Source organism: Lycorma delicatula, chromosome 12 (assembly GCF_047948215.1).
Source record: "Lycorma delicatula isolate Av1 chromosome 12, ASM4794821v1, whole genome shotgun sequence".
Classification (NCBI taxonomy): Eukaryota; Metazoa; Arthropoda; class Insecta; order Hemiptera; family Fulgoridae; genus Lycorma; species Lycorma delicatula.
In genome coordinates, this window is record NC_134466.1 from 49,835,705 (window position 1) to 49,856,253 (window position 20,549).

General features: G+C 27.9%; 1 long non-coding RNA gene across 1 annotated transcript; it reads left to right on the forward strand.

Moving 5' to 3' along the window:
* Nucleotides 1-310: 310 nt before the first annotated feature.
* Nucleotides 311-19,523, forward strand: LOC142333091 (uncharacterized). Its single transcript, XR_012758522.1, has 3 exons — nucleotides 311-534; nucleotides 17,532-17,642; nucleotides 18,973-19,523. It is a non-coding gene; the product is annotated as an uncharacterized LOC142333091 (long non-coding RNA).
* The last annotated feature ends 1,026 nt before the right edge of the window (nucleotides 19,524-20,549 follow it).

Sequence of the window (20,549 nt, forward strand, 5' to 3'; positions counted from 1 at the left end):
TTTAAGTCTTTTGCAGCTTCGATTACCAATATCTATCGGTTCAAATTTATCTTTTACTTCAAAGAGGAAGTCGTACTCAAAGTTTGGTAATTTGTTTTGATTTTCATTTTTTCCTAATTCAATTATAAATATTCAGGTACCACATAAAAAAGATGTAATAACTTAAGACACTATATTTGTTCCCAAAATATTACCTTGCGCGAGCATTTACTTGCCTAGCATTTTAGTAAAAATTCTTTTTGAATAAACTGATACTAAAATAATATTTCATACTCTTGCTAGAATTATTACGGCAATATCCAGTAAACACTGGCTGTGGTTGTCTATAAATTATGAGTTTATTATTTGTTTATTTTGTTTTTATGGCTAACTACAAAAAAGGCCCCTAAAATCCAATTATATATTTAAAAAACCTGCAGGTGATCGAGGAATAAATGAAAAAGAGAAAGTTAATATGTGAAGTGATATATGACACTGTGCTCGTTTAAATATAAGTTGAGGTGATATTTGTAGGTTATGTCAAACTTAAAGAATGTAAGTACAATTTCATAACTGATTTCATTAGTTCCTCGCGAATAAAATAGACAATAGTAATAACAATAAATTTATTTATTTTCAACTGCATCAATACATAATACATACATGAAAAACAAAAGAAACCCAGCGAGTAGGTCTAGTAGTTTACTACCCACAAAGCTAAAGCTTGACCATATAGGCAGGAGTACCAGATCAACAATTTAATAAATAAAAAACCCTTAATACACTTAACAACACACATGCACTATTGTTTTCTTCAGTCATATTTCTCTCACTTAAGACAACACAATATCTTTACATTTGTATCAGGTTGGTGTCAATAAAGATACCATTTAATACAATTTAAATTGAATATGATTGCAATCAACATTTTGGTTATTAATGAATCTAATAAGCTTTACCATAAAATATATGCAAAAACAAATCCACTCCACAGTTCACCTGCAGGATATTGCTAACAATCGCGCACAAATATGCACTTACTTCAACCCTCCAGATAATATGCAAAACATTTTAAAGCTAGATCTTTAATGTCTGCACTATACATTTTATCTAATACAAGCAAATGTTTAACTGTATCTGTTGATTTATGAATATCAAGAAATAAGCCAGAAATATTGATAGTTTATTTTTGATAGCAGACATACCAGTTCACTGATTTATAATTCTCCACCGATTCTTGGCAGGTTATTCCCTCATATTTTTAAAATATTGTTTTTTAGCTGTTGTAATCCCATCAGTCTTTTTCTTCAGTTGATCCCCAGCAGTGCTATCCATAATTTAATTTTGAATAAAGAAGTAAAAGTAGATTTGTTGAAGGACACTATTGGAAAACTTTAATGCATATTGGAAACACTAATGCACTATTGGAAAATTTTAATGCATATAAACTAATATCTTTTCACTTTGTATATGCAAATTCCATGAAAATTTGTCATCTAGCATCAACCTTAAGTATTTAATAAAATTCACCTGAGATGACTCAGTTGCATTGTAATTGAGTATCAGCACAATCACCATTATGGTATATTAATGGAGCTAATAAGCTGGAAGCAAACGTAAAAATTAGATATTTGGATTTTAAAGCATTATGAGCTAATATATTGACATAAAACCATAAGCCTGAATTTTCCAGATAAGTCTGAAAAGATTTTTAGATGAATATACTAGAGCAGTATCATCTGCAAAACATGTAGCTTTACCATAACATTTATGTAAAAATAGGTCATTAATAAATATTATAAATAGAATAGGTCCAAGAACCGTATCCATTAAAAATATTCACAATTTATTTAAATATTCATCAGAATCAACGTTACCATTTACAAATTTTATTTTTAATAGTAGGCATACCAGTATAGGGGTTTATAATTTTTCACTGATTCTTAGTAGGTAATAAATATTTTTTAAATATTAAATTTTAGCTGCCATAATCCACACATCTATCTTTTTTTTTAATTTAATGTATTCAGTATAATTTTGTGGCTGTGAGGATTTTTACACCCTTTCTTATACAATCCATCTGAGAAATTGTAATGCACAGCCCAACTGTTGTCCATGGCATAAATCAAAATAACAGATTTTGATTAATTAATATACCGTAATAAAATATCAAAAAAGTTATTAAAACTGAAAATCAACATCATTATCAAGAATTTTACAGTCATGTTCATATAAATATGACCTTAATTTATCATAATCCAGAACCTCTTTAAAATCATTAACAAAATTATTTTGAGTTCTGTCCCTAGAAATAGCAATGGCAACAGCCCTATGACCATTAAAATGTCAGAATAACAACACTAGAAATATTTTGTTTATATAAACTTGATTTATAAAAAATTTGATAAATACAGGTTAGCTTATTATCAGTAACTCTAGTATCCGAGCGATGATAATGTGAAAACATTTTTCGCCAAAAAAAAAAAACTAGTATAAAAATTAACTAAGGAGCTGTACCCATTCATAGTGAGTATTTCTAGATATTGTTAATCATTATTATCCATTCTTTCATTAATATTTATGTTAATATTAACCATTAATAAGGTATCGCATGTTGAAATTGTAGGAAGAAGAAGGTGAAGGTCAAATTTCAAGTCTAATTTTGCTTATTCCAGCCATAAACACTGAGAGTGTAAAAACTAAACTAAATATATTCCAAAAGAATAACATCTATCCAGTATACAATCTATTGTCATACAAATATAACCCTCTATAACAGATGCAAACACAATAAGCCCAGTAGCTTTAGAAAAATTACTACACATAAAAAATTATGTAATCCATTATTCTATATAAAGAAGCCTCATCAACTGATTTCATGCATGTTTCAGATAGAAAGACAATATCTTGTTTAATCTTCCATCTGCTTACCAAACACAAAAAAGTATCAAAATTCTTAATATTTTGGTGAATTATCAAGCTATTGTTTACATCATTAATACTCTTCCACAACATTGTGATAACTTCTTCCCATTATCATAGCAGAATTTAAAAATTCACATCTAACCAGTAACCAGTAAAAATGAATTTGCATAACATGTACAACAAACATAATATTTTCACACACACCCATAGATATCACTAATATCTCCTTGTCAATTAAGTACAGACAAAACAACTTCTCACACACGCATTCATACACTCTTATCACACACACATTCCCATAACCAAAAAGAAAAAATCATCAATCTATCTATCCAGAGAAAGACACTACTCGTATGAAGCTCCTAAACAAATCGTAGGTTAACTCTTCGTTAATTACTGGTGGTATACAATAGAATACAAAGTGAAAATGCTTAACTTAAAATATTGTAGAAAAAATTGAGTAAGTACTGTAATTAAATTTATGTAATTAAGTAATTGACTGTTTCTATATAATACACAAGCAGAAATGGAATTGAAAAACAAGTAATTTTAGTAACTCAGCAGTCCCCTGTAAGAGTCTTATTTCACTACATTTATGATTTAACTTGTATTCCAATAATCATTAACAATATGTATTGACAAATATTTGTATTTTTGACAAATTTTATTTAACTTTAAATTTTCATCATTTATTTTCAACAGTTTATTAGAGAAATATATTATAGTCATGTTATTCCATTTTTGAATTTATGGACGTATCATTTCAATATTATCAATTGATAATCCTTTTTTTCGTGTTTCAGTTAAAATTTCCTTTTCATTGTTATCAGATTTGCTTAAAATCAAATCCAATTTATCTTCAACTGATAAACTCTCTTTAATTTGCCTTTCCCCTTTCTTTTTCTCTTTTGTACCAGAACTTGTTCTTGATGTCATTTGAAATTTATGAATTATTAATTCTGTTAAAAATTTTACTTAATAAAAATTAAATTTTCAATAAATACTACCAGTGTTGACACAGATAAGGTTATAGATGTTGAAATACTTAGAAAATACTGCCAGATGAATGAAAATTAAAAAAATGCTCAAGAAAAAGTGGAAAGTACTGCTTTAGGATGAACTATTCTGGAGGAAGTTGCTGGTGTAGCAACTTCATATTTGATGATCTGCGAGTAATAGTAATAATAATTCAAAGTACCTGAGTGATAGTGATTGCAAAGCCTTCGTTTAGGTACTTGAAGATTACAAAGGAAAAAACTTGATGTAAATTCCTATTTGGTACTGGAAGATTGACTGATAGGGAGATAAACAGCTTGCAAAATTATTTTGGTCTTGGTCTTGCTATTTGATGAAACCCAAACAGTTTAGAAAAATGAGAAGACATGTTTTACATAAAATATACATTTATCAAAGACCGCACAAAAATTTCTGATGGGGAAAAATTTCTGGTGCAAATTCAATAGATGAAAAATCACAGGTGGTTATAGTACACTTACTATAAACATTCTTTACCACCAGCTGTAGCTCAAGTTATCAAATCAATATTTGAAAACCTATCAAATAGAAACCTGTTATGGAAATATTTACATGTCATTACCCAAAATCCCATGGAATCTTTTTATAGTCATCTGGAACAGACTTCCCAGAATGTTTTCATTGGACTTTATGCATTCAAAGTTGAAGTATATGGTGTTGTCTTTCAAAGTTGCTTAGGAAATTATGTTTAAATAAACACTTAGTATTTTAACCCGGTCATAGTGCACTAAATATCTTCAAAGAAATTGACAGAACATAATTGGTAAGGGACTATTTCATGCAGTTCTATTTCTGAAAATTCTTATTCTTTAGTATAATGTTCTCAATAACTTGTTGAGCTAGGAGATGAAATTTATACTAGAACCTTATTAGATAGTTTAAATTTTAGCTATTAACCACACAACAGAAAAATTTGTTCATTATTTTTTATAGCAAAAACAGAAAAATTGGGTAAATTAAAAGAGTTTTGTTTAAAGTTATTTAACTATACAAAAGTCAGTAAAAAGTGAAAGTTATGAGGCAAATAACTTTGTTTTTGAATAAAAAAGGTATCATAAATACTTCTAAAAATGTACAATTTACATTAGTGATGTAGCCTATATTACCTCCCCTTAAAAAAATTGAAAAAGTTTTCAATTCTAGTGATGGATTGATCTCATAGAATCAAATATCCAATTTAATGGTATATTTTCTTACAGTCAGGTTTTATTTTTTGTATGTACGAGTTAGTAATGAATGATATTAGAATGAAGGGATACCAAGGGTGAAATTGGATAGAGAAAAGGGTTATGAATCGTATTATATAATACTATAGGTTTTAATTTTATAAGTATATTATGTTTTGTTATTTTCAAATTATATTTGACATTGATCTAATTAATTGGTCTTGTTTAAGACTTTTAACTACTCCAATTGCCCTTCTCTTGCACTGCCTACTTCCTTGGAGAGATAGGAACTGAAAATTGTTATCACTCACAAACATATATGTGGGCAATATAATTTCCAACAATTGTGCCATGGTGGTATCCTTAAATAGCCGACTGCTTCTTTATTGGTACTAAGTGGGATGTAACCTCTACCTGCGGTAGTATATGGAAACATTGTTTCCTTACTAGTAGTTGCATAATAAGCGAGAAATTGGCTTAGGTGCATACTGTAATATAATAATTAAAAAATATAATATAATTTAAAATTATTTAGATGTAATTTTATCATTACATTTGTATGCTAACCCACTTGACTGGTCTTGTGGGCAGTCAACTTGTTGCAAATCAATTGTTTAACAGCTGATTTTCAAAGTTGAAGGTTCTGAGATTAGATTCTTAGTAAAAGCTAGTTAATCTTAGTAAAACCGGCGTACTTTAGTGGTTGGAGTTCAATTAATCACACATCTCAGGATTGGTAGGTCTGGGTCTGGTACGAGACAAAATTTCATTTGCATGTCACTTGTATCATCCTCATCTAATTGGGCCATATGGGGGTTGCTTATTGTTGACAAGTTGAACATATTGTAATGTACACTTTAGGAATATAAAAAGGTTTTGTATAGTACTATATTTTTCTATATTATTATTTTTCTTTATTGTTGACTTTATTAAAATTTATTTAAAAAGTAAAAGCTGTGCATGAAATTTAATATTGTTATATTGGTATAACAATATTTGTTATAATATTTATATTTGTTATTTGTTAAATTGAATTTAGCAAAGTTCAAACCAACCTCCACTTCAGCTACCATGTAATCAAGATATCACATCTATCTGAATTCTGATTAAAGTTAGTAAATCATTATTGATAGAAACAGAAATATTACATAATTTATTACATCATCCAGAGGTCTTCACAGATAAAATAGTTTTGGTATGTGTATACGTTTGCTGGTACAGAAAAGATAACTTCTCCCTCTCTTTTACAAAGTGATAAAAATTCATTTATGAACTGTGATTTAACAATAGTTACTTGACCTCTTGGCCTCTAACTTCATAAGGTAATTTAGTTAAATATGGCAAAAAACAAAATTTGCTTTTGCTGTTCCCATGCTGGGCAAAATTACTATAAACCAATGAGTTGTGGGTGGAAATAACTTTACTGCCTGGAAGTAACTTTTACTGCCCCTCTTACTGCTTTCTTTATTGGTAGATTGCCCATACTTACTATTTATCTCTTTCCATTCACTTGATGATGAGTTATGTGAATGCCGGTCAGTTGCTCTACCTCTACCTGTGGTCACTGAGACCTTGATAGCCAGTGCAAAGACCTTTAATTAGCAAATGTATTACCTTTTGACTTAACTATAATGTAAATTTTAATCATCATTGTATGAATGCCCTGCCAGAGGAATCGGTGACTTAAATAGTTCAGTAAGCATTACCGGTAGAATCGGTAGCATTTTTCATGCTCATGATCACAAACTCAGTTTATTTTGTTTTGTGTTTGGGTTATATATGTAGTGTGATTGACTACTATACTTCTATAGTATTAGTAATTATTTTTAGTGGTAAGCGTTGTATAGTGTAAGTCTAAAAAATTCATATACAGTATAATTATCAGGATGGAAAAAACAGAAAAACTATACAGTTTACATTTGAAATTTCAAAAGAAAAAAAGAGTTTGTGATCATCTAGCTGAAAGTGTTGCTTTGACATCATAGGTTAGTAAGTGACTAAATGTGTAAGTAGTGATTCACTCTTGGAACCAATTCACCTAGCTCAGCTAAAGAACAAAAGTTTAGTAATGCCTTGTTTGATGATCCTTATTAAAATCTTGGATTCTGCCTAGTGATGATAAAAAAACAAATGCCGTACTATAAATACTGTAATATTGAAATTAACAGTAGCAAAAGCCTTATGCATAGACATGCAAATACCCCTTAGTATAAAGCAAATGTAGAATGTACAATCACCATCTTTAATGTAGCCACCAGTCTATTAACAGCATCTGTTCCTCGTTACATAAGAAGCATGTGGTTGCACTGATACTTTATATTTAATAAGTAATGCTGTTTAGCGGTTAATGCTAGAAATATCTTATCCGAAAAACTCTTTCTCTTTGATTGTTGATAAATCAATAAACATTTCTTAAAAATAAAATAAATCAATAAACAATGTGATGAGTCAAAAATGGTAGAAGACTCATTCTTAAGCATCACTGACAAGTCAGTAGTTCATCTTTGTTCAAAACAATTATTTTGCTGCTTGAAGAATTAGCAGTACCACTTATAAACTTGTTAGGATTTACCACTCCACAAAAAATAATGCCTCTATAATGATGGGACAGCAAACAGGAATTCAACCTGGACTTAAAGAGTTGATTAACATTTATATATATCTAGATGCATTTGGCACAGCGTTAGTTTGTAGACTTCACAAGCTTGTACTGTAAATACCTTCCAAATGCTGTTGAAGAGCTCTGTAGTGACATATCCAATTTCATTCAAAAGAAACGAGAAAGATTAGAAGAATTTGAGGTGATTCAACATTTATTGAATCTTAAAGCTCATAACTTAAATTAGGTAAAATATGATGGTTTTTTATAAATGATGTAGTTCAAAGGATTATAGAACAGTGGAATGTATTACTGTCTTATTTTAGTTTGTGTTGTAGAAGATGGAATAAAGCAAGCCCGGTCAATTTTAAATTCTCTCCAAGACCCTGTCATAAAGGTGTAATTTTTTATTCATGGCCATTTTCCTACCACTTGTGACACACCTAAACTTAAAGTGTATCAGGAGACTTCATATAGGTTTCATCAGTTGCTCTTAAATCTTGCAGACAATAGAGGTAGAGTATAGGCTCTTATACTGCAGGTGAAGAACATGGAATAAATTGAAAAAACCATAAGGAATTTGAAGTCAAGTGTCTATCCTCCTATGTTGGATTTTCAGTTAGTTCTATGTTGGGTTTCAATTAACCACACATCTCAGAAATGGTCGACCTATTCATTTCCTCCACTTTACGTTCAATTCTACTAAATATTAATTGTTTTTATTTATTGCTACCTCTAGTATTGTAAATTAATTTCAAATTAAGTAATAATTTTCTCACGCTAAAGTTTAATGTTAAATAATAATAAAACAATCTATATTAATTTTTCACTTTTGAATAATTTAACACAGCGATTATTACTTCTGATCATGTTAACAATGGTAAAATGCAATGCAAATTTTAAAAAAATAAACCATATGATATAAAATAAAATAAAATCATTAGTAATATAAAATCATTGTTTACTTGGGAGTGTTTGCTTAACATTCAGTGTCATTGGTTATTTTTTAAGTTTTGTTGTTTTTTGATCATGGAGTTTAAATATTCTTTTGCAGAAATGTGTGAAGTGGATTTAATGTATGGTTTTGCAAACTGCAACAAGGCAGAAGCAAAATGACTGTAAGAAAACAAGTTTCCTAATAAACGTGTGCCAAATGAAAAAAATAGGAGTACTAGGACTATTGAATTAGAAGAAAGTGTTCTAAATCGTGTGGAAGAATCCTCTGATAAAAGTACACGTTCTCTGGCAATACAATAAGGTGTGGGCCACGTGAAAGTGGCGGATTTTAAATGGTGTAACTGTCTTTACCCTTATCACCTGCAGCATGTACAGGGGCTGACTGCCGATGATTTTCCACGCAGATTGGCTTTCTGTAGCTGGTTTAAAAGAACAATAATTGAAGATCCTTTATTTTCGGCAAGGTATCAGTTCACAGATGAAGCTTCTTTCAACAGAAATAGTGTATAAAAAAAATATATATATATAACATACAAGTTTTAAAAATTTCACCTTTGGAAATGAAAAAATTATAAACATTTTTTTTTAATCATTAAAAGTACTGGAAATATTATTTTTTCTAATTTCTTTTTATTAGATGAAATATTACGCCTTCAATTGTGAACAAAATGACATTTTATCTGTTCAAATCGGTTGAAAAAATATTAAATATGACTGATATGTTTCGGTGATTTGCAAAAGTTATTCCTGAAAACTGACACAAGATTGCATAATTTCCAGTCTGCATCCCTCTGCCGACAAGCGGGTAAAGCAGTGGTACTCTTTTAGCAATTATACTCTAAATACAGTATAATTTTGTTGATAAAAGTCATTTGACCAAGGGGTAAAGGAGACAATTCTTTTTATTGAACATTTAAATCTTTTTTCAGCACTGTACTCTAAATACTGCATTATTAAATCAATATTTAAAAATCGTATGTCGTATTTGAATAAAAGTTTTTTTAGAGCAAAGCCGGGAAACTTATGCAACCATTCGCTAGCTCTTTTTTGTTTGTTTTAACTGACTGTTCACAAGGTAGAACAAAAAAAAATGATCTTTCTCTATCTAATAGCACATCCCCATGTCTTGTACCTAACAGCTGTTTAGCTGTTAGGTACATATACAAATCCAGATGAATTACGTTATTTAAAACTAAAGCAAATGTATAATAAATAAACATTTATTAAGAATTAAATATTACAACATAAATTGAACAATAAAAACATCTAATTGTTATTTTTAGTTAAATGGGTCCTGAAAAAAACAGGTTAGGTCTCTTTTCAGAATCTTACTGGTACCAGCATTATCACAAAAATTTTTTTCAATCATAAAATAAAAATAAAATTTAATTTCAATTATCACAAAATGCAACAAATATATCAATCAAAGGACTTCTGATTAAGCATCACCAAAACGTTTTTTTTTTTCAATTCTTTAATTGCAGATTTATCTAACTATGATTTTTTACTGTCTACTCAAGGTTTATTTTATATATATATATTTTTTTTTTTCTAATTTTATTGGATCTAAAAAAGGAAAGCTAACCATTTTTGGTCATACTAGTTAGTTGTAGTGAATATTTAGAAGATAATAGTTTAAGAATAAATTAAGCTTATTAAATATTACACCAGAGGATGTACTGTGTAGCTATACAGTACCCTTTTTGAATCCACTTTAACAATTTGAGGTTCTTAGCTCTTTATCAACCAGTTTGAACAAATGAATTTTGTTCATAATAAGACTCAATATTTTATCTAATAAAAACACTATTTCATAAAAGTAAGTAAGTATTTCATTAAAAGATTTTAATGTCTGCCATTTTGAAATTTTAAGAACTAAAATTTTCAAATATTTATCCTGTAGAAAATATTGTGGTACACATTATATTTAATTTAAATATCACTAAAAATATATTAATACTCTAAATATATTAATTTATTGAAAAAACAATGTTTGACAGAGGGAAAATGAGGTGAGATAAGGAATTTGCCCACATGAACCTTTGTTTATTTTGATGTCCTGAATCAGTCCATTAAATTTGTCCAACACTTCTCCAAACACCTGTACTGTTATGTATAATAAAGCTAAAGATGAGTGGAAAAAGAAGGATCAAATTTTCTGATGAAATTAAAATTGAAGTTGGATGTATTAAATTAATTTGCAGTGAGTAAATATAACCATCAAATAGTTATTATTTATAGCAAAACACCATGAAGATGTTTTATTGCCTCAAGCTGGTACAACTGCATAAAAAAGGCATCTAATTGCATAAGTCTATTTTCTATTATCTTTCCTTGACTTTACTTTCAAGGTTTAAGGAAGTTTTTATATGAGGGAGAAGTAAGTCAGGTTACAATTACAAAAAGAATATTGATTTGTACTGGAAATAAAGCCACAAACCTGTAATAGATTATAATAATATTAATGCACTCAACACTTGCAGTCAAGATGATCAGTATTTAAGATCAGCTTAAATACTCTACATTACTCATATTAAAAAAAAAACATTATTTTTACAAACATTAATTTTTCTGATATTATGTTCAGTAAAACCAAAGAAATTGAAATACTTCTTTCCAATAAATCATCAGGTTTTGCGTGTTTTCAGAACTTTGGCAACAAAGACAGAAGCCATTTCTAAAATAAGTAATTTCAAACATGCTGAAAATTTTTATAGAACTGCACATAAAACTGAGGGCGTCTCAATTTTTGTTTAAGATTAACAATTTTAATAAAATTAAAATTTATTTTGTTGTAGAAGAAATTCTGAATGTGAGAACATTCAATGGTCAAGTCTAAAGTTGTTTGTAATTAACAAATTAATTACTGGTAATTTATAGATTTCTTTTGGATCTTTCTATGAAACTATTTTTAAAATTCGTAATAAATTTGACATTGTGTACGGAGACTTAAATTTTAACCTTCTAGACAATTCTAATATTGTAACAAAAAAACTATTTCAGTTTGAGTTAGCAGGACTAAATATTTCTACATCACAGTCAACTAGAATTATAAGTGCCTTTGCTGCCTGTATTTGTAATATTTTTTTACAAATTCATCTACAGGTAATTTATTGTTGTTTTGCACAAATTACAATCTTTCAGACATTAACTGTAAAATTGCAGAAGAAAATTTTGAAATAAAGTAAATTTCATGGAATGAAGTACTTTTATTCTTTTAAAGAAGTGGTCAATGAACATATAATTAAAAGAAATCTTTGTCTGAAACAAATTAGGAATTTAACAAAATGTAAAATAATAATAAACAAAATGTAATGATTTTCTTAATGTTTTTCAAAGTTTTCTCTCTTTTTAGTTTCTTTGCAGCTAGAATTCTTTAGTAAAAAAGAAATAGTTTAAACATAGAAAAGAATTAAATTTTCTATAGTTAAACTACAAAAAAAGCATCTAAATATAATTATCTGATAACTTTCAAAATTACTTTAAAAAAATTGTAAATGACTTTATATATAAAAGTTATATTCATAAAGGTAAAATAAAATACTGTTATAATATTTAGTTCAAAAGACATCCTCTGAAATAATACCTAACAAAGTTAAGTTAGTTTTTTAACAAAGTTAAAAATTATGTGGGGATTTGTTAAAAGTAAAAATGCATTCAGAAATAAAACAAATAAAATAACTTCACCAAAAAAACAAAAGGTCCATTATATCATTATATCCATCTGTGTCCATTATATCACCCTCTATTTTTGTAGTGGAACAATTCTATAAATTTTCAGTATTTCAAACAGCAATAACTGTGATCCATTTTAAACATAGCCATTTTTACCTTGAATGTTTTTGTTGATAAATCAGTATTTTTATTTCCTGCAAATAACCAGTAAATAGATGCTGTCATCCTTTATACAAATTTAATTAAGAAATCTCAGCAATGGAAAATTTCCCAGCTGCTTTAAAATTTTCATTCTTATTCATATCCTTAAGAAATGGTGTTAACTTAATTAGAAAACTATAGCCCGATTTAGATATATATGTATTTTCCAAAGTGTTAGAAAGAATTATGAAAAATGCACTTTTAAAATTTATTGCTAAGCATAGCATATTAACAGATTTTCAGTATGGGTTAAGGAAAAGTTTGTTTACTGCTACAGATATTTTCATTTTTACATCCTTGTACAAAGCTAAGGAAGTATTGTGATCGTGAAAAATTTCGGTTTTCAGATATCAATGGAAGTATCCATTTTGACCAGCCCTGAATCAATTTTGACTAGTTTTGGCATGACATCTGTATGTACAAATGTATGTATCTTGCATAACTCAAAAACGAATAGCCATAGGATGTTGAAATTTTGGAAATTCAGACTGTTGTAACATCTAGTTGTGCACCTGCTCTTTTGATTTCAATCGACTGGATCAAAAGTGTCCAAAAAACATAAAAATAAAAAAAATGTGATTTTTGACTATTTTTTAACTGCAGTAATAAGCCCTCATTGATAGCTTTTCAATACTATGCCATAAGTAGTACTTATTTTCATTGGTTCCAGAGTTATAGTAAGCAATATTTTAATTAATGAAAAATATTTGGATCTTACAAGGAGAAGAAGGCACATCGGTTAGAATGAGACTTCATCTCCTTTGTTTTAACTTTTTGTTTTTTTTTTTGTTTTGATTTAATAATTATTAACCGTTGATTGTAAAAAAAAGTTTTACAATAAATAATGATTCAATAGTAACAAAAAAAAAATTTTGTGATCTCAATAAAACATTCAATTTTTTTTCGTTTTCTTTTTTTACTGTGTTGGTGTCTGTGCTCTTAGAGTAGCATCTTGAACCTTCTGACCGTACACAGGCTGTTGAAATTTATAAGCCTACAGATTTTTTTTTAAACTGATATACACTTTCTTAGATAGATATTAATGCTTTAAAGACACTGAAATCTTTTATTCATGTGTTTCATGCCTATGATCAGAGGAAACATTGAAATTTCACCATGGGAATGAGTTTCATATCTATCAACAGGTGGAAGGCATGATTCCAATTCAACTGCAATCATCTTTTCAGAATAAACAGAATTTAAGAGAGTGGATATTTATAAACACAACAACCAAAATGTTTATAAATAAAAAAAAAAAAACAGTAAAAACTACATCACAGTTTTATTCTAAAACACAGATTAATATATTAAACTTTTGTAAACAGTAGGGGACAGGAATAGTTTACAATCAGAAAATGTTTTCTGATTGACTAAAAATAGTCATCTGGTAACATGGATTGAAATAAAATGTTGGCAGATTAATTTGTTGTTTATTAATTAATTAATAAACAGATGGACAATTAATTTAATGGCTGATTTCAAAAAACCACAAAAAGTAAAAATTCCTTTTTTTTAATTTTCCTTAAATTCTAACTTTTTAAAATTACACCAAATTAAAAACACCTAACCATTAATTTGGAACAACCAACAAAAATTAAAAATTTAAGAATATTTTAAATAAATATATTTGAATTTAAAAAAAAGGAGATGAAGTCTAAGTAGAACCGATGTGCCTTCTTCTCCTTATAAGATCCAAATATTTCATTAATTAAAACGTTATGTGGCTATAACTCTGGAACCAATGAAAATAAGTACCACTTATGATATATCGCCGAAAAGATTTCAATGATGGCTTATTACTGCAGTTACGAAAAAGTCCAAAATCGAAATGTTTCAAAATTGAAGAAACCCCTGTACACAATTTTTGCCCTGTCGATTGCAATCAAAAGGGGAAGTGTACAATTAGATGTTACAAGAGTCCTAAATTCAAAATTTCAACATCATACGGCTAATCATTTTTGAATTATGCGAGATACAAACGTACATACTGACCACGCCGAAAGTAGTCAAAATGAATTCAAAGATGGTCAAAATGGTGATTTCCGCTTTAATCTGAAAACCGAAATTTTTCACGAACACATTACTTTCTTTACTTAAATTAAGAAGTGAATTAAAAAAAAAAATATGAATTCGTGTGAATTAATAATATATTATAAATATAGATAGTATTATAATTTATTTTTTCTTTTTTATTAGGTGTTTTATAAGTCCCAAAATAATATTGGTTTTAATACATTTAGTTAACGTTACATACAAAAGATTTACAATTAACTTGTTTCCCGCGTAGACTTTAAAAATCAAAATGTCGGCAGTAAAGGATTTCCCGGTTTAATATTTACGTAAAGATAGCGTCCTTTCAAACGCTACGTTAGTAGCTGTTATTTAAGTAATGTAGTGGCGTCGGTTTGTCTGTTGGTGTAGGTCGCCAATGCTTACTACGAAAAATTATTTTATAGATCTACTGATTGGTTTCTGTGAATAGTGAAATAACATTTTTCACCCTTGCTCCACGTACTAAAAGTGTGTAATGAATGATTTATACATATTTAATCTGTTCTAAATAAGTGGATGAAAAAAGTAAGTAAAGGCATTTAGTTAATTTTGATGAATTACTGTGTATAATATTAAAGTGAATTTTTGAAGGCGGTATACATTAAGTATTTGCAGAGGTATACTTGATAAATTGTGATAAATGAAGAGGTAACTAGGTAAATAAAAAATATAAGTGATTATGACATTAACATTTATAGTTAATTTGAACCAAACTGTAAAGACCTAAATTTTTGGAAACTTTTTTTTACTGTTTTAATATTATTTTTTTGTGTTCATCAACTAAGTTACTTTGCATTATTTTCTTGTTATCAGTTCTAATCACAAAATTAAAGATTTTATTCAAAATTATCAGTTTCATATTGGTTATTCCTGCTGAATATTAAGTAGCTAATGATTTCCCAATTCTACCTGTCTATTTTAATGGTTTGCTTAAAGTGTTTAACATTTGTACATAAAGAAACACGTAAACATTTACTACCTGAGACAAATTATTTAAATTACACCTTCAAAATTTTTTATTAATAAACTCAAATTTGTTATACAAAATGTGAAAAGCATAGTACAGTATATATTTTTATTCATTTAACAGCATAACAAAAAAAAATAATAATACTTAGGTTATTAAATTATATTCAAATTGATAAAACTTTTCTTGCAAAAGACTTTTGAAGCTCCTTTTTAAATCTGCTTCTTGTAGGAATGAGGTAAAATATATATATATATATATATATAATATTTTTGTGAATTGTTATGTGCTGTTAATAAATTAATTAATTAGCTGCATAAGACATTTGGAAGAAAGATTTTTATTAGTCTGAAACAGACTAGTTTAAAAACTTTAAACATAATTATTTAGGATTTCCTTTTATAAAAAAAAATTGTTAATTTATTATCATCCATTCAATTTAAGTGACTATACAATTTGAGTTCTTTTTCTAAATTATAACATTTCAAAATTTCGGTAAATTTCTTCTAATTTGCTTAATTTATAAGAATTATCCTTGTGGTTTGACCGTAGAGTTTTCTTAAAATTATTTTTTTAACTGTTTTCCTTAAAAATTCTGTATACCTTACATACCACACAACACTTCTCTAAAACTATGCTTTCTTAGTGTCTTAATTATGGGTTTTTGAATAAGAATTTTTTTATTTTTTTGAAAGCCACTTTCATTTTTTGTGTTCTGGCTTTTACTTCTTCTTTTTAAAAACATTCAGAGTAATTATTTCCCCTAAATGTTAAAATTTTTGTAACTTTTTGATTGATTCTTATTCTGAAATTTTCATTGTTTGGATTCTACTTTTATTATTGGAATCACTTATATGAAATTTGCAACTTGATTTTGTTTGCACATTTTTCTAATTCTTGAATTCTCTAATGTCTATTGCCAAAGTTACCAAATCATCAGCAGATGTTAAAATGTTTACATTTATACATATAGATGTTGTGCCCCATTTTTATTAAGTATTTGTATTATCCTATTCTATTTCTCAGTAAATTTTTCCAGAGTGCAGTTGAACAATATTAGTGAAGAGACCATCACCTTGTCTCACTATAGATTTTGTTTCAAAGGGTTTGGAAATTCCTCCCAAAAATAAAAATTTTGAGTATGTTTATTATATTATGTTTAGTGTCTTATTATTGACAGTTAGGAAGTTTTATCGCCTTTAGGAAAGTTTACAAAAATAAACTATTAATTCCAGATTTGTAATTTTTTTGTACTTTTATAATTATATGATTATTGTTTTTTTTTTTTTATCAATACCAATTGTTTGTGAGTTTTATATTATCATTATTTTCAAACCACCTATGGTGGAAATATGTGAATATTTTCTAAGCTCAACTCTCTCAAACCAGCTGATATTTTTAGATTAATTCAACTTGAATAACAAGTGAATTACTTTTTTTTTAAAAAAAGGTAAGGAAAAGATTAAGTTTTTCAAATTTTTACAATCTGATGTAAACAATCATTTTTGTAAATGGTTATGTAATTTTAAAGAATTTTTTTAGACTTATTTTTTAAAGCAAATACATTCTGATTAAGTAGATTGCAATTAGTATTTCAATTATAATAAATAAATAAAAATTAATTTTGAATTATTCAGACTAATTTAAGTAAGAGTTTTGGAAAAACGTATACAACTCTTTTCCTATTGAAAAAACTCAATATTTTTTTTTTTTAATTTTTGTAACCGTTACGATCAGGTGCAATGTAAACATCAATTTTAGCTTTGTACCATATTGGGTGCCTATAAATAGTGGATTGAGAACACACCAATCAGCAGATCATTATTGTTTATTAGTACATACTTTAGTTGTAAATTCTAATTTTATTGAAAATTGTTAAGTTTAAAATATAATTAACATCATAATTTTCCTTCATGCTTTAACATTGTTCTATTGTTTTTTAATTATAGTAAATTTTTATTTTTATATTTTCCAGATAGAAGTGATGCACCAACAGAGATTAAAATAACATGCCCAGGTATATAAAGAATTTAAGTAATTAGTAAATGATCATAAAAAAGAATCAACATCTGGAATATTGTTAAAGGTAAGAACTCTTATTTATTTAATAACATTTCAGAATAACAGATTTGAAAAATCAATTCCATATTTATGATAGAAGGTAGATTTTACCGTCAACAATTATATAATTTTGTGTTCTGTTAGCAACGGTGGAAACCAGAAAAAGATTTTTCCTACTTAAGGCATGGTTTCATAGACTGCATTGTGTGTGTGTGTGTGTGTGTGCCCGCGCGCGCGCGTGTGTGTTGGCAAAAAAAATTGTTAAGTTATCAGTGGAATGAATCACCGCTGATACACTGTAAACACATATTAATCCAATTTATTTGTTATATATATATTTTTTTTTCAATTTTGCTTATCCTTGAGATTTTGTTAAATTAATTTTGCTTTTATAATTGCTAATTTTTTACTTGATTTAATGATGACATACTGATAATGGTTTTAATATTTATACTAATAGAGTATACACATGAATATTGTTGGAGATGCATTCATTTGATTTTAGAAATAATCAGGATAAAGCATTGCCAATATTTCCCGTTTCAATATAATTTTCACCATCATTTTATTAATTTTAGGAAGGGTAAAATTACCAGTTGCGTGAGACTATGAATTTTTGTGGGGTCCATTCGTATTTAAATTTAATTTTGGGTTTTAGTGATCACAAGGCCCTGCTGAGAATAATTCAAGGTATTTTTTCTCCCTTGGGAAAGTCAGCTTTTTTTTAATTTATAGATAAGACCAGTCATTATTACTGATGTAGAATTATTTTTTATTGGCATATTAATAAATATACTATATTTTATATTATTAATAAATATAATATCTATGCAATAAATTAATATTAAATTTATTGCATCAAAATTGTCTGAGCTGCTTTACTCTACTACTGCGGCTGAAGATACCCGAGGAAACTTTTGTTTGTGAATATTTTAGGTGCAACACTTCATTGAAACCTCTCCTCCCACTTTATTTGTACCTGTTGAGTGTGGGTATACCCTTTACATTTGAAGGTATTATAGTTTCACTAGTCATAAATTTTAAGTAAGAATTTTGGAAAAATGTTTACTGCTCTTTTCCTATTGAAAAAACTTAATATTTTTTTTAATTTTTGTAATCATTACAATCAGTGGCAACGTAAACATCAATTTTAGCTTTGTACCATATTGGGTGCCTATAAATATTGGATTGAGAACACACCAATCGGCAGATAATTATTCTTTATAAAATATATACTTTAGTCATATGAAAATTGCTAGGATTAAAATACAATTAACATCATAATTTTCAGTCAGGTTTTAACATTGTTCTATTGTTTTTTAATTATAGTAAGTTTTTATTTGTATATTTTTCAGACAGAAGTGATGCACCAACAGAGATTAAAATTAAATGCCCAGGTACATAAAAAATTAAATTAATTAGTAAATTTTCATAAAAATCAATATCTGGAAAAAAGGTAAAGTTAAGAACAGTTATTATTAATTCCATATGTGAAATTCCCTAAGATTTTTTAAAATTTCACAGAGAATTAAGAGATTTTCTCAATAAAATTGTTTGATTACTTTTGGTTCACTGAGAGTCGAGATGAGAAAGTTGGGCACGAAGACATATTGTTTTGTTTATGTTTGAAAGTCCCTTAAAGTTTAAAGAAAGCAGAATATTATTCTTACCACTACTACAGTGTTAGTCATATATCTCGCATACTTGTAGCATCTCTTCACTCCCAATTGTATGTGTATTTGAACAGTTAGTTGTTTGAAGTAAATTTATTCATAGAATTAATTTAAATTATCAAATAAAATATAACATACCGCTTACTAAAATGTCAAACATTATACAACAGTTATCTAAATCGGAAACAAATTTTGTTAAAATAATTAGGTATCCCTCATTTAAAATAGCAGTATGACCAATGTAGTCCACACACAAATTCCTGGTCAAATTATCCATTATTATATCAAATTGGTTTTGGGAAAGACTTGCTATATTACATTTAATATTTGATGACGAAATTTGATATGCAGACCTAATAAGCGGCAAGAGCATGTAAAATAATTTTACATTATCAACTAATATATATATACTGCTTGCTTTTACAAATTTTATTGGCAATATCTATCGACAATTTAACCATTATTGTAATCTCAAATACACAACAAATATTAGGGTAGATTATTTAGTACATTAACTTAACATTGACAAATAATCACCACCATCACTTATCAGCTGTCATTGAGCAACGATCCGATCACGATCACCATTATTCATTGAGCACCGATCAGATCATAAATCACCGTTCATTGAATGCTTGATCCCCATTCAGTGAGCACCGATTAGATCACAGATCACGTTTCAATGAGTACCGATTGGGTCAGGTCAGAGTTCATTGTTCAGCGATCATAATCATCATCATCATCATCATCAATAATATAACAGTTATCAAAATGGGTTACACATCTTGTTAAAATAATTAGGGTACACCTCATGTAATATGTAGTATGACCAATGTAGTCCACACACAAATTCCGTCAAATTATCCGTTATTATATCAAATGGGTTTTAGGAAAGACTTGCTATAAGATAACATTTAATATTTGAAGACAAAATTTGAATTTCGTACCTAAAACGCAGCGAGAGCACATAAAATAAATTTACATTATCAAATAATATATAATATACTGCTTGCTTACAAATTTTTACAATTATATTGCCAATGTCTATCGACGAATTAACCATAATTGTAATCTCAAATACACAACAAATATTAGGGTAGATTATTTTAGTACATTAACATAACACTGACAAATAATCACCACCATTACTTATCAGCTGTCATTGAGCGACGATCGGATCACGATCACCATTATTCATTGAGCACCGATCAGATCATAAATCACCGTTCATTGAATGCTTGATCCCCATTCAGTGAGCA